Here is a 13,404-nt window from a genome sequence, read left to right as displayed (position 1 = left end):
TATCCCTCTTGAAGTGCGGCGCCCAAAACTGCACGCAGTACTCCAACTGAGGTCTGACCAGCGCCCGATAGAGGGGAAGTATCACCTCCTTGGATCTATTCGTCATGCATCTGCTGATGCACAATAAAGTGCCATTGGCTTTTCTGATGGCTTTGTCACACTGCCGACTCATGTTCATCTTGGAGTCCACTAGGACTCCAAGATCCCTTTCCACTTCCGTGCCACCCAGCAGGTCATTCCCTAGGCAGTAGGTGTGCTGGACATTTTTCCTCCCTAGGTGCAGCACTATGCATTTCTCCTTGTTGAACTGCATTCTGTTGTTTTCTGCCCACTTGTCCAACCTGTCCAGGTCTGCTTGCAGCTGTTCTCTGCCCTCCGGCGTGTCCACTTCTCCCCATAGCTTTGTGTCATCTGCAAACTTGGACAGAGTACATTTCACTCCCTCGTCCAAGTCGCTGATGAAGACATTGAAGAGTATCGGTCCAAGGACCGAGCCCTGCGGGACCCCACTTCCCACACCCTTCCAGGTCGAAACCGACCCGTCTACCACGACTCTCTGGGTGCAACCCTCTAGCCATTTTGCCACCCACCGGACTGTGTAGTCATCCAAGTCACAGCCTCTTAACTTGTTCACCAGTATGGGGTGGGATACTGTATTGAAGGCCTTCCTGAAGTCTAAGTATACGACATCCACCTCTCCTCCTGTGTCCAGGAGTTTTGTAACCTGGTCATAAAAAGAGACTTTGTGAGGCAAGGACTATTTCTTACTAAGTACTGAAGGATGTGTACAGCACTGAACATAAATTTGGTCCTTTTTTCAATTAAGGCATCTAAATGTTGCTTTAAAATGGGGGTGTTTTGAAATCCTAAAGAAGCCATGTCATATCACAAATTGTTAGCACTGTTAGGAGTACAAGTGTGATTCATAAGATCAACTCTGAGATTTTTAATGCTATGAATTTGTACTCAAAACATTTTGACCTGTTGTGATCTTTCTGAGCTCTCTGCAACAGAAAAATTTATCTATTATTTTTCTGTAATCAAAAAATGAAAAATAAGGAGCCAGCATTTTCCCAGGGATGCCTTAAACCTAAGGTGGTGCCTTGAGCCTAAGAAGCTTGAGAACAACAATTTAAAAATAAATAATGATAATAACACCAAAAGTGAGAATAGGATGGCATTTTTAAAGATACCTTGTGATCTGCACAAGTAATTCACCATTTTTATAAAAAGGAATTCAGATGAATTCAGTTGTATGTAAGTATTCATGTAGAAAGCTCCCTTTTACATTACTTGATTTATAACATAAAATGTGTCATCCGGTTCTTGCCGGTACAAAAGAACAATACTGACTAGCTAAGAGAATTGGATGCAAAAATAACACATTAATTGTGAACTAGATTCTTATCACAAGGTACAGAAAAGCTTATTCAGAATAACTTTAATGATTTAAATAGATTTATACCAAGGCAACAGTGATCACAAACTGTTCCAATGTTTGCAGAAATCAGCCAGTATTTTCAGGAGTTTTGCTATTTTATTTTGCAAATACACAAGTCAAGTATCCAATAAACAGTGCTCAGAAGACTTCAGTATTCCATAATTATATTAGACACAGTAGCTAAATGAGTTTCTCTAACTGAGCATTATTAAATCTACTTGGCAACCAGGAAAAGAATTTAGCTGTCAGTCAATTATCATTTGATTGTTTGATAAGTTTGATTATACTGAAATGTGTACCAGAGACAGAAATATAAAACTGTACTCTGCTTTATCATAGTTGGATACATTTATTTTTCAATAATCCCCCAAAATGTGTTTTTTCCTGTAACCTCTTTCTTTATAAGGATTACTTTAAATCAGCATGGGACAAGTCTTTAGATGATTTAGCAGTAAGACTGGAATAACTGACTAGAGCTTGCATCCTGGATGTGAAATAAAGCCTTTAGCAAGCTTAGGACTGTTTTATAATCTACACTCATTTTCTTGGTTTGATTTCTTTCTTAAAAGCATATAAATATACAGAGTCTTATTTTGCTAAAATGTACCAAATGGATTGGAAATGGCTTGCTGCCCTCTTCACAGAAAGTATTAGCTTAGTACCACCCAGAACTCAGGACAGTTTGTGTTCTAACAACACCTCCTATTCCACCTATTAGGCATCTCAGAGTGTGTTTACATGTTGCCCTATGGCAACATAGTGATGTGCTACATCACTGTGCGGTGTGCTATGGTGATGTAGCGGTGATGTGGATCTACACATGATCGGCAGCTGTGTCGCCATAGTGGGACACTCCCATTTTAGCACGCTGCTATGGCGAAATAGCCGCGAAATCTAACCATGTACCACGTCCATAGTGCAGTATGGGCAGTTACTGTACCATGCTTTAGTACTTCCAAAGGGAAGTACTAAAACACGGCAACGTGTAAACGCACCCTCTGTGTACTTTGGTACTTAAGCATAAACCAAATCCAGCGTGTTTGTGTCCCTGGATATCTGTTTGTATAAGAACTGGGTACACCTTACCTGTCGCACTGTTTTTTTTATGACTTAGTGTTAAGGCTCAGGTGACAGCATAATATACAAGTAGATGCATTAATGGACTTCTGGGGAGTTCAGCAGGGTGGAATAGGATCATATTCAGGCATCTAATATCCACTTGGGCATCCAATAGGTAGAACAGGTCCTTCTTCTAAGGACTATCATCCTACAACAGACAACATCAAGCACAACTGCTCCACTATGAGTAAATAACTGGGGCTGGGCCCTTACCAGTCATACATTGGAACAACTCCACTGAACTCAAAGGAGCTATGAAGTTTACCTTACTTGATGTTTCAGAGAAAGTTGAAAATAGACTTCATCTGTTTGTCTATACCAGCGGCGTCACTCACCTGGGCTCCAGAATGGATCCAGACTGTGAGAGTCCTCTTAGGCCAGATCCAGCTCAGGGCACAAGGGTAGATCCTGTGGCCATGGCAGCAGTGACAGTGGGAGGTCTGAGAGTGATGATGGGTCTAGGGGCAGTGATGTGTCTGGTGGTAGCAGCATCGGTGGCAAGAGGTCTGGAAGCAGTGGTGGTGGGTCCGGAAGCAGGGGTCCACCAGCAAGAGGAGAGTTCCATTAATAGTAGTGGGCCTGGTGGCAATGGTGGCAAACTTGGCCATGTGCAGTGGGACCAAAGGCCCAAAATTCTGTGACTATGAAGGTTTAGCACCAGCACTGCATTATTCATGACTGCAGGAAAGAGACCCCCAGTGTATGCAGAAAAATAAACAACTCACCACCCAAACCACTACTTCTGATAACATTATGTATTCATGCCAGTGATAAATTGAAGAGTCATTCATGCCAGAACAATTCTTTGACATGCAGAACTTGACTTCAGGCACCAGTCACAGGACCTCAACATGGAAGCATGTCCTTTAGATCATACATGGACTTAAAAAAGAAAAAAAAAAAAAAAATCAGTGAGCCCAGTTTAGGTTCTGTTTTCCCTGAATTTCTCCCAGTGTGGCTTGACTGGCCAGGGATGGAAAGCAATCCCATTTGAAGCAAAAGCAGTTTTGAAATTCTCATCTGGAGTTGAGGTTGACAAAGGTTCCACCAAAATAAAAAAGCAATAAGAAGTACATACAAATGCACAAGGAAGCACATGCTGAATAACAGATCTGTTCTTTATATTGTTTGCCTAACTGTGGAGTAGGAAAAACATACACTAGAGGAAGGATATCTGCCAGTGAACATATGAAGTTACAGTTTGGTTCTACAGCTCTGTGTGATGTACTTAAAAATGCACAAGCTCCATACTAATTATTCCTTAAACAAACATTTAATATAATTTCAAACTTCACTTTATCATACTAATAAGCTACAAGCTGCTGCCCTTGGACCTCAAGCTTAGAGCCCCTGGCAATTTCCTTTCTATTTAACACATCATGTTGTCTTTGGATAAGATTTATGTAGCGTGACATTATTGTTAATAATTTGGTCTTCATATAAGAAAATGAGAAATGGGAGCTAAAAAAAATAAGGACTCAGGTGAATACAAGGGATTTAATAAAACACAGGAAGATGCATCAAAGTGACTTTTGAACACTGAATTTTCATCCTAAGCATTTTGGATTCTTTTTATTTCCTCTCAATAGAGGCAATGTCAAAAGAAAATTAGCAGACCTTAGAATGGGGTAGAGACATATTTTTAGTTATGCTTTATTCTGACATTATAGGGCTAAATTTGTCAGTGCTTTGCTGCTCCTTGGATACACTATTTTTTGCATTCAGAATATTTTTTTCACCAGTTATAAGCATCATCTGTAAGCTTATAAAGGTGATTTGAAACAATTTCAAACTAAAAGAAAAGGCAAGAGAAAAACCAAGAAAACTAATATGCTCATGGTCCAAAAAAAGTAGGTCAGCCTAGCTTTTTTCCCTCCTTGTTGTCAACACTCAGTTCTTCTGCTTCCTATCATTGAAGTTATTTATATGGTTCCCAACAGCATATGATCTTAGTGCTCCATAGTCATCAGTGTATTTATCCTGACAACTCCTTCACGAAGCAGGGAACTACCATTTTCCCAAATTCCATAACAGTACATATCCAGATGTACAAAAGGTCATGGGCACCTGAGTTGGAACTGAGGTAGAATTTAGTCACCTGTGCCAGAGTGAGAACCATGACTCCCTGTACTCCATCTCCCAGGTGCCTGAAAAGCTATAGGAAATCAAGGTTTTGCTATTGAAGTTCCTTAAGTTAACTACAGTTTTGCTAGTACACGTGCATAGATTCCTTTCAAAGAACAATGGTCACACACTGACAGAGAGCAGATTTTCATCAGGAAAAACTTCTTCACGGTAAGGGTGGCCAAAACTTGGAATGGGCTTCCAAGGGAGGTGGTGCTCTCCCCTAACTTGGGGGTCTTTAAGAGAAGGCTGGATAGGCATCTGGCTGGGGTCATCTGAACCCAGCCCTCTTTCCTGCCTAGGCAGGGGGTCGGACTCTATGATCTGTTGTGGTCCCTTCCAACCCTAGCATATATGAATCTATGAACTCCTCCTGTTCCCTGGAAGCAGTTAGGCAGCAGTTTGTTCTCCTGAAAACAACTTCTACCAGATTTGAGATGGGTTATTTTTTCTCCAGGAATTAAAACATTTGTTCGAGCAGGATTTTTATTAATGCCCGTGTTAACACTCATGGTTTCTACCAAGAGAGCTGCTATTCCCCCAGTAGAAATGTAATATCTGCACATGGTCAGTATTATAGTACCAATCCTATAGGATTGTTTATAGTGAAAACACTCACATGATTACAATCAAGAATTAGAATTAATTACTTTGGTTGAGTGAGGGACTTGTGAGTGGAAGAACTCGTGAACTTCTGGAAGCCAAAAATAGAAACTATACATTGTAAAATCTCAACATTCTTCCCTGTTCTTCAAAACAGTATTCCATATATCTTGCTGAAAGCAGAAACACAGGACAAACACATTAATTTATTTCTAAAAAAACAGACAGAAAAATCTGCCTTGTAAGCAGTGCCTGTCTCAATATTGTCTGTGTAGTGGGATGTATAACTTTGATAAAAGAGAAAAATTATTGCACATAGAATATCCAAAAGTTGATTACAATCTTATCTGGGTTCTGCTAAATACATTTTTTGCAGAGGATTCATGCATATGGGACTTCAGCCCAGAGGCTGAAATAACAGATTGCCTTTTGCAGAGTTTACAGATCATAAGAACCACATTGTTGACATGTCTCCAAAATGACCTTTTGATAGGAAGAGTAAAAAAAAAAATGCTATAGATGCTTAATGAATATGTACTGCACACACAATTATAATCACCAGAGGAACTGGACTCGGCAGGAATATATTAGCAGATAAAGTTAATTATTTATGAAAGAACAACAGAATAAATTTGCATTCAGATGTTATGTAAGGAAAGCAATGGTGCTGAATGTATGCAATACCTTAAGTGATCATGTTTACTTTAAACATACAGAAATTATGAACAAGGTGACTTTTTAGTACAGATGGACTTCAGGCATTCAGTCATTAACTATACAAGTATGAATAATAAATACTTGACATAAGCTGTGATTTTCATATCAGCTCTCTAATGAGAATATAATTAAAATTGGGTTGCCAATTTATGGCCTTTTATGAATTACAGTCCATAAGTAAGACAAATATTATTTACAGTGAAATAAAATTGTTTTGCTCAATTTTTCATTAGAAAAATCCCCCTTTTTTATAATTCCATAATCAGAAATGGTAGTAAACCACATTTTATTGGTAGGTCAGAGACAAAAAAATGTGTTCCTTCACCTACAGAATACCATAAAAAGAATGAAAGAAAGCATGTGAGTGGGAGTTGTTCTGACTTTAAAAAGTACTTATAATTAAGATTATTTCTTTAAGCATAGCGATGATGCCTTGTCATCTTTTTCATGCTACATAGCTCTTACAAATTCTTCTTTTATGGTCTTTAAAGTCAAGTTTCTGTGGCAGCCCCTGAAAGATCATTGGAATCCAGCCAACTTCAGGATTCATACATAGTAAGGCACAGAAGTTAAAGACATAAAAGAGGTTTTTTATTTCTGACCCCCTGAAGTGGTTAGCTCCTTCCAGGACACTATACTCACTCACGAGTCTAAAGTAAGCTAAATAATGACCTCTTTCATGTTTCACATGGCTCAGATACCTTTTTAATTCAGGCAGAATTTATTCTTCTCCAAGGGTCCTCCCCGATAATGCAAATACTCCTTGCCAAAGTCTTCTTAGGGAGACCCAGGTGCCAGCCCCCCACCCTCATGATCAGCTAATGCACAGCCTTTCAAGCTGAACAGGTACTTTCCTCCTCCTCCTCAGAAATTTCAGTATGACAGATTGGTTGTAGGTATATGTCAGGCTGTAGCTTAACCTTCATTTTGAATTTAACCTTCAGCTTAATTTACAGCATCCACTTTGCAGCAAATGCTTAACACCTAGTGGACAAGCAATATCCAAGGAACTAGCAGAGAAAGCAATAGCCAACGCATGCCATTTAATGATTCTTCCCTACTAGAACAACTAACTTGTAACTTAGAAAGATTTCCAACTCAAAAAGCTGAGCATTGCCCACCTCAAGAGATCAAAATCATGAGCAAGACCCCTAAAGCCCATGACATTTCCTTTTCTTTAAAAATAAGGGAGAATATTTTGCATTATATTGCCTTTTCATTTTAGAATGTCTTGTGCCCAGCCCAGTGTGTATGCACAAGTACTCTTGCCCCCTGTAATCAGAAAGGCCCCATCTACACCTGATTAACCAGTTAATCATGCTTTAAGTGTCACCCAGCCCACATTCAATTAATTAATGGAGTGATTAAAAGATAAGCTACAAAGTTATTTCACAAAATGTATCATAACTTTGTAGCTGCTTCCTATCATGCTATTACTTGAATGTGTGAGTTGGGGCCCCTGTGGCTAAGCACCCACAGGGGTGATTGGAGTTCCCAGCTTGGGAGGCAGGGGGCAAGTGCACCCCCGAGCCTGGTAGCTCCAAGCTGACAGGGCTTCCAGCCCTGGGGGAGGGCCCCCAAGCACCCCTGCAGCATCAGTTGTGGTCTCCCTGCTTCAGGAACCTCTGGGAGTCTCCTGTGGCTAGGAGCCTGGGTCAGCTGATGGGACTCCCAGCTGTGTGATAAGGCCTGATGAGATCCTATTCACAATCCCATAATTGCACTTCCTACCATGCACATGTGGCATGGCAAGAGGCGCGACTGTGTGGATCCCATGTTAGCTCCTGCCTTGCCTTTACCTGCATGTGTAGAGGGGTCTTCAGAGAATTTGGGCCCTTTGGCCCCTGCCCCAATTAAATCTGCTCCCACCCCACAAATCAGTTCTGCAACCCACATTAGTTCTGTCCATCTCTTAGCCCCTCATCTGCTCAGTACCCACCTGTCTCCTTACGAGCTCTTTACTCACCTCTCTGAGTCTAGGACAGAGGGTAAGGCCAGGAATTCCTTCCCTCTCTTTCAGGCTATGACAACGGCTGCAGCAGGTGTCCCTTGTCTCTCTTCTAAAACTGCAGCAGAGTATTTCCTTTCTACTCTTCTTTCCAGTCTGAGGAAGCAGCTGTAGCTCAGTCCCCCGTCTCCCCCTGGAGACCGAGTATTACTAAGGGAAGGAAGCAGGGAGAAGCAAAGGACCTATTCTCTTTTCTTCACAGGAGGAAGGCTGCTTGGGAAGCAGGTGGAGATTTTTTCCCCTTCAGCACCCAAACATCATCTCCACCTACTTCTCTAGCAGCCCTTCTGGCTACTGCTGCCCCAGGAGATGCACAGGTGGGCCCAGCAGCAAATGGAAGGGGGCCTAACATTCATAAGAGGGCAGGGGTTGTGTCATTCCAGATTGTCTCCAGACATAAGCCAACTCTTGTCATTTATAAGAAATTTGTGAGAGTTGACAATATTGAACACAGTTAGAAGCTGAAGATTCAGGAGCTTGGACATCCACTCAGCTTGTAGCATATGGGACACGGCAGATAAAGTCAATCTGAAAAGGGGTACTTCTCTAACCACAAGAACTCAACTTATGCCAGACCTGGCCAAACAGTCAGAAAGAGGTGCCTGGCCTAAGAACATTGCCTAAATCCAGAGTTCACAGGGTTGGTGAAATCACATAGAGTGACTGCATTCAAGAATATGTTGTTTTCCTTACAGCTAAAACATTCTTGTGTGTATTTTAAGAGTCAAATATTTGTGGATAAGAAATGTATTTGTTAAACCTTCATTTACTGCTTGTCCCTGAAGGGAATAATAGGAAAACAGAGGTCCCACAGCAAGGTAGACTTTTGGGAGAAGTAGGGGCTTGGGAGGGAGGATGGCACTGGGTCTGAGGCCTGGATAGACCGTGGAGTTCCTCTACCAAAGAGGCTGTCTGGTATGGGTCTGCACCTGGGAATGACAGAGAAAGAGAGGAATGATGACTAGTCACCACCAAGACTCAGAGCATGTAGAAGCATAGGAGATTCAGCAGCTATTTAAAACAACAGGTTTTCTTTTGTCCAGAGACCAGGACCAGCTCAGTTATTACAGTCTGTAAGTCTTCTTCCCCTAACTAGCCTGAGATACGGGCATCAGATCATGAATTCCATCAGATTTAGCAGCCTTAAATTATAATGTAAACAGATATTTTCTCATTTTAGCTCCTGCAGCTGAGTATTTTTTTTACTGACCATATACTGAGCTTTAGCTGAAGTCAGGGGATAAGGAGATGCTATAAGGGGCCTCTGCTTCCAGCTAATTGCTCTATATCTGTTTCAAATACTTATAGGGGCCCTATTTCTATATTACATGAGCACCTCAGAATTTTATTTAATTTTTTTCCATAAGACCACTGTGTGAAATACTTTGGTTCTTTTATACCCATTTTACATGAGGAATGGAGGGATAGAGACACTCAGGCCCAAATCCAAAGGTATTTAAATGCCTAATTCTTGTTGATTTCACTAAAGTTAGAAATCTAACTGCCTTTCTGAATCTGGCCTACATGACATGCTTAAGGTTACACAGGAAGCCTGTGGGAGACTGGAGGCTTCAACCCAGATCTCAAAAGTCTCAAGTTAGTGCCCTAACCTTTGGATCATCCTCTTCCCCGTATGAACTGCCTCTTTCTTCCTCAGTTATCATTTTGCCTCTTACTGCCATTCCTTCCACCTTCCCCTGTTGATAGATTCCCCACTATTTTTGTTCCCATTTACTATACTGCTTTTTCAATATCATGCTAGTTATTTGGTTTCCATTCTACTCAGGAGTGAAAGCAAGGATCCCAGATGGATGCAGGTCTGGGACATGACTAATACAGGCTCTTATGTATGTGCGATACCTGAAATCTGTATCTTAAAACATTCTGTCCATTCCATTTAGTCACTAGCAGCAGATTTTGAGAAGAAAGAAAAAAACCCCAACAAACCTGATCATCACCATGTAAACAAGAATAATAAGTTTCTGGGTCAAAGATTATAAGCAAAATAACATTTACAGCAAAGGCTTTAGGCCACTTGGTTAGAAACACAAGAAATATATTAAGCAAAAATTAGTTATGTTGCCAAAATTTCTCTATCTATTCAAAAAGGAATAGCAATTTCCAGTTATGCATAAGGATTCAACACTGAAATATCTGCATCCCTGTTTAGACAAAAATGGATGTTAGATGCAGTTCATTTTTTCATGTGTTATGACAACAATATTAAGTTATTAACAAAATGTAACAGGAGCATATGTTGTAAATATGCTTTGGGTATTAGTTCTGTTTTTTTACCATATACTACATAAAAGATTTAACACAAACAGTCTGCGTTATTAGTGCTATCCATTATTTGCTTCAATTGTGTGTGGGTACAATTTTCCATTGCTGCTACAATTAACACTGGAAGAATCTGAGGTTAATTTGTGGTCGGCTTGACTGGAAGATTTTTATGTATTTGTCATGCCCTACTTTCTTTGATAGTTCATAAATTTCAATAAAAATATTTTTAAAAAACTCCTTTGAATGCTACAGTAATGCATAGCCCTTGCCAATTTTATCACAAGGAACATTATTAATCTATTTTTTGGCCTTGCTTATACAGTGTAAATTAAACAATGTAAAAATGTTTTAATATCAAGTGATTTATATTTTAAGAGTTAGAAAAATGTGTACCTAGTCTGCTCTGTGACTGTCTTCAGGCTGAACACCCTTGGACATACTACTGGCTTCTGGCACAAAAGAACTTGGCTTGCTCTCCTAACCAGATGATAGCCTGTAATCTTGCCTGCCACATCTTGTTCAGTGATTACAGCTCACCTGGGGAGAGCAGTGACTAGTATCTGCCCCCTCTATGGCAGTCTCTCAGGCCAGGCTCACCCATCCAGATGTCTTTTGGACCTGGCTCACCCACACTGCAGTCTCCCAGAACCTGGCTTGGCTTGAGGGCTTACCTGCTCATGGCTCTGCAGCTAACCAGTATTTCTACTGGCAGAGCTCCTGTCCCTATGTTACTTCCTCCCTCTCCACCTGGCTTCTGTAGCTGGGCCTCATATATATACTCCCTGAGGGAGGCATGACCTTCAACCTGGGCTAGCATCCTTAAAGATACAGGGCCCTCTTTATATGTAATAGGGGTAGGGGTTCCCTATTACATGTTTTCTTTTTACCTTAGCCCTGCTCCCATTTGAAGTTAGAGAAAACACTTGTCTGGAGCTAGAATTAGATCTACTCTACTTGCTTCATCTGCTCTAACTCATTAACAAGCCATGATGCCTTATTCTTCTCCCAGCTTGGCACTAGGAAGGAAGTCAAGGGCATACTGGCTCTCCAGGTATAATTTTAATCAGTACACACAGCAATATAGGCAATATTAAACTATTCTCTTACTTTGCACTGATTGATGAAAAGAAAGAGTCCATATTCATTGTAGACTTACAAACAAAATATGTATTCATAGACAGGCTAATATTTTTTCTCGGCTTCCCATATTAAGAATATCTGTTGACTAACACCAAGAATAACTAGTATTCATTTGTGCACACGCCGGCGCCAACATATAACCCAGCTCTCTGCCTCTTTAAAACCCCCATCCGTTCTGAAACTATTATGTTTCACAGCAATCAAAAAGCTGAAATTGAAATATGTTTCAATTATAACTGGTATATTTGAAACTCCAGTGGGTGGCAACCATTTTGCTAAGCTAATGCCCTGACATAATTCAGATACAATGTGAAAAAAACCCCCATTTTATTCAACCTACTGTAATACAGCAATAACAGGCAAATTTTATTTATGTAAACATTAAATATTTAATTTAAATATTATTAAACGTTGACATTTATTTGATCATACCGCAGATTGGAAACTAGTTCACTTGTCTCAACCTGAGATCCAGTACTGTTGGTGTCACAGAAAATGGCACTTTTCATCTGAGTGACCCCACCCAACAGCAAGTACACAATTAGTAATACCAGTACAATGTGTGTGCCAAACTTGGTAACTTTTTGCAACTGTGCACTGAGGTTGAAAACATGACAGCAAACTTTTGCCCTTTATATCCATTTCATGTTTTGTAAGAGGTGAAAAATGTGTCTTTATTATGTAAATTTTTATAATTCTGCTCTAAATTGAATGAGTGTCATTTTCCTCTTGGGTGAATAGTTAAGGCCATTCATAATAATGAGCAAAGAGAAGGGAAAGGAAAAAGAAATTAGGACAAAAATTGGATAGGAACATATTTGATTATATAATTGCAGACACAGAGCAGTTTTTCAATAGCCCAAAGATATGCTAGATGATGAACTAAGAGACGCTATATGCTTTTTTACCTTTTTTGAACTGCTGCTGTTAAATGACCTCTTATGAATAAAGACTGGTTAAAATTTCACTGAAATGTATGTGAACCTCTCTCAGTTCCAGAACACAGGAAGAGTGTTAATATTGTACCAGTATTTAAAAAGGGTAACTGGAATGACCCAGGTAATTGAAGACTTGCCAGTCTGACATTGATTCTGGGCAAAATAATGAAAGAGCTGACGTAGGACTTGATTAAGAAAGAATTAAAGGAGGGGAACATAATTAATGCCAATCAACTTGGATTTACAGAAAATAGATCCTGTCAAGCTAATTTGATATCCATTTCTTCTGAGATTACAGGGTTAGTTGATAAAGGTAACAGTGTTGATGTAAAAGACTCCTGTAAGGCATTTGGCTAAGTACTGCATGACATTCTGATTAAGAAACTAGGACAATAATAAATTAACATAGTAGTCATCTAATGGATTAAAACCTGGCTAACCGACAGTTTTCAGCATATAATTGTAAATAGGAATTTGTCACTGAATACGTGCTATTCTAGTGGAGTCTTGCAGGGTCTAGTTCTGAGGTCTACACTAACTGACATTTTTATCAAATGTTACTGACCTGGAAGAAAACATAAAATCATTACTGATTAAGTTTGCAGATGACACAGCAGAGGGAAAATACTAAATAATGATGACAACAGGTCACTAATACAATGTAATTGAGATTGCTTGATAAACTTGGTAATACCAAACTCTACACATTTTGATAAGGCAAGTGTAAAGTTTGACTGCTGGGACAAAGAATATAAGGGTGTGGGAACTGATATTTGTATTTAAACTGAAAGCAATACTAACATATTTAAAATAACAATTATTTTGCTAAATCTATTACTTTTTATATTCATTTCAACATTTTTAATAGATTGAGTCGTTATACTTCAGATTGGCTTGTAGTTTCTATTAAAACTCTAAATTAAGAGAGATGATTAAATATCAAGAAAAGCAAATGTTGAAGATATCTAATTTAAAGCAAGTAGACATGTTAGAATTATAGGTGGCGGAAGGCTGGGTCTAATGGGGCTTAG

This window comes from Alligator sinensis, unplaced genomic scaffold (genome assembly GCF_000455745.1).
Source record: "Alligator sinensis unplaced genomic scaffold, ASM45574v1 scaffold365_1, whole genome shotgun sequence".
Classification (NCBI taxonomy): Eukaryota; Metazoa; Chordata; order Crocodylia; family Alligatoridae; genus Alligator; species Alligator sinensis.
This window is presented reverse-complemented; position numbering follows the sequence as displayed.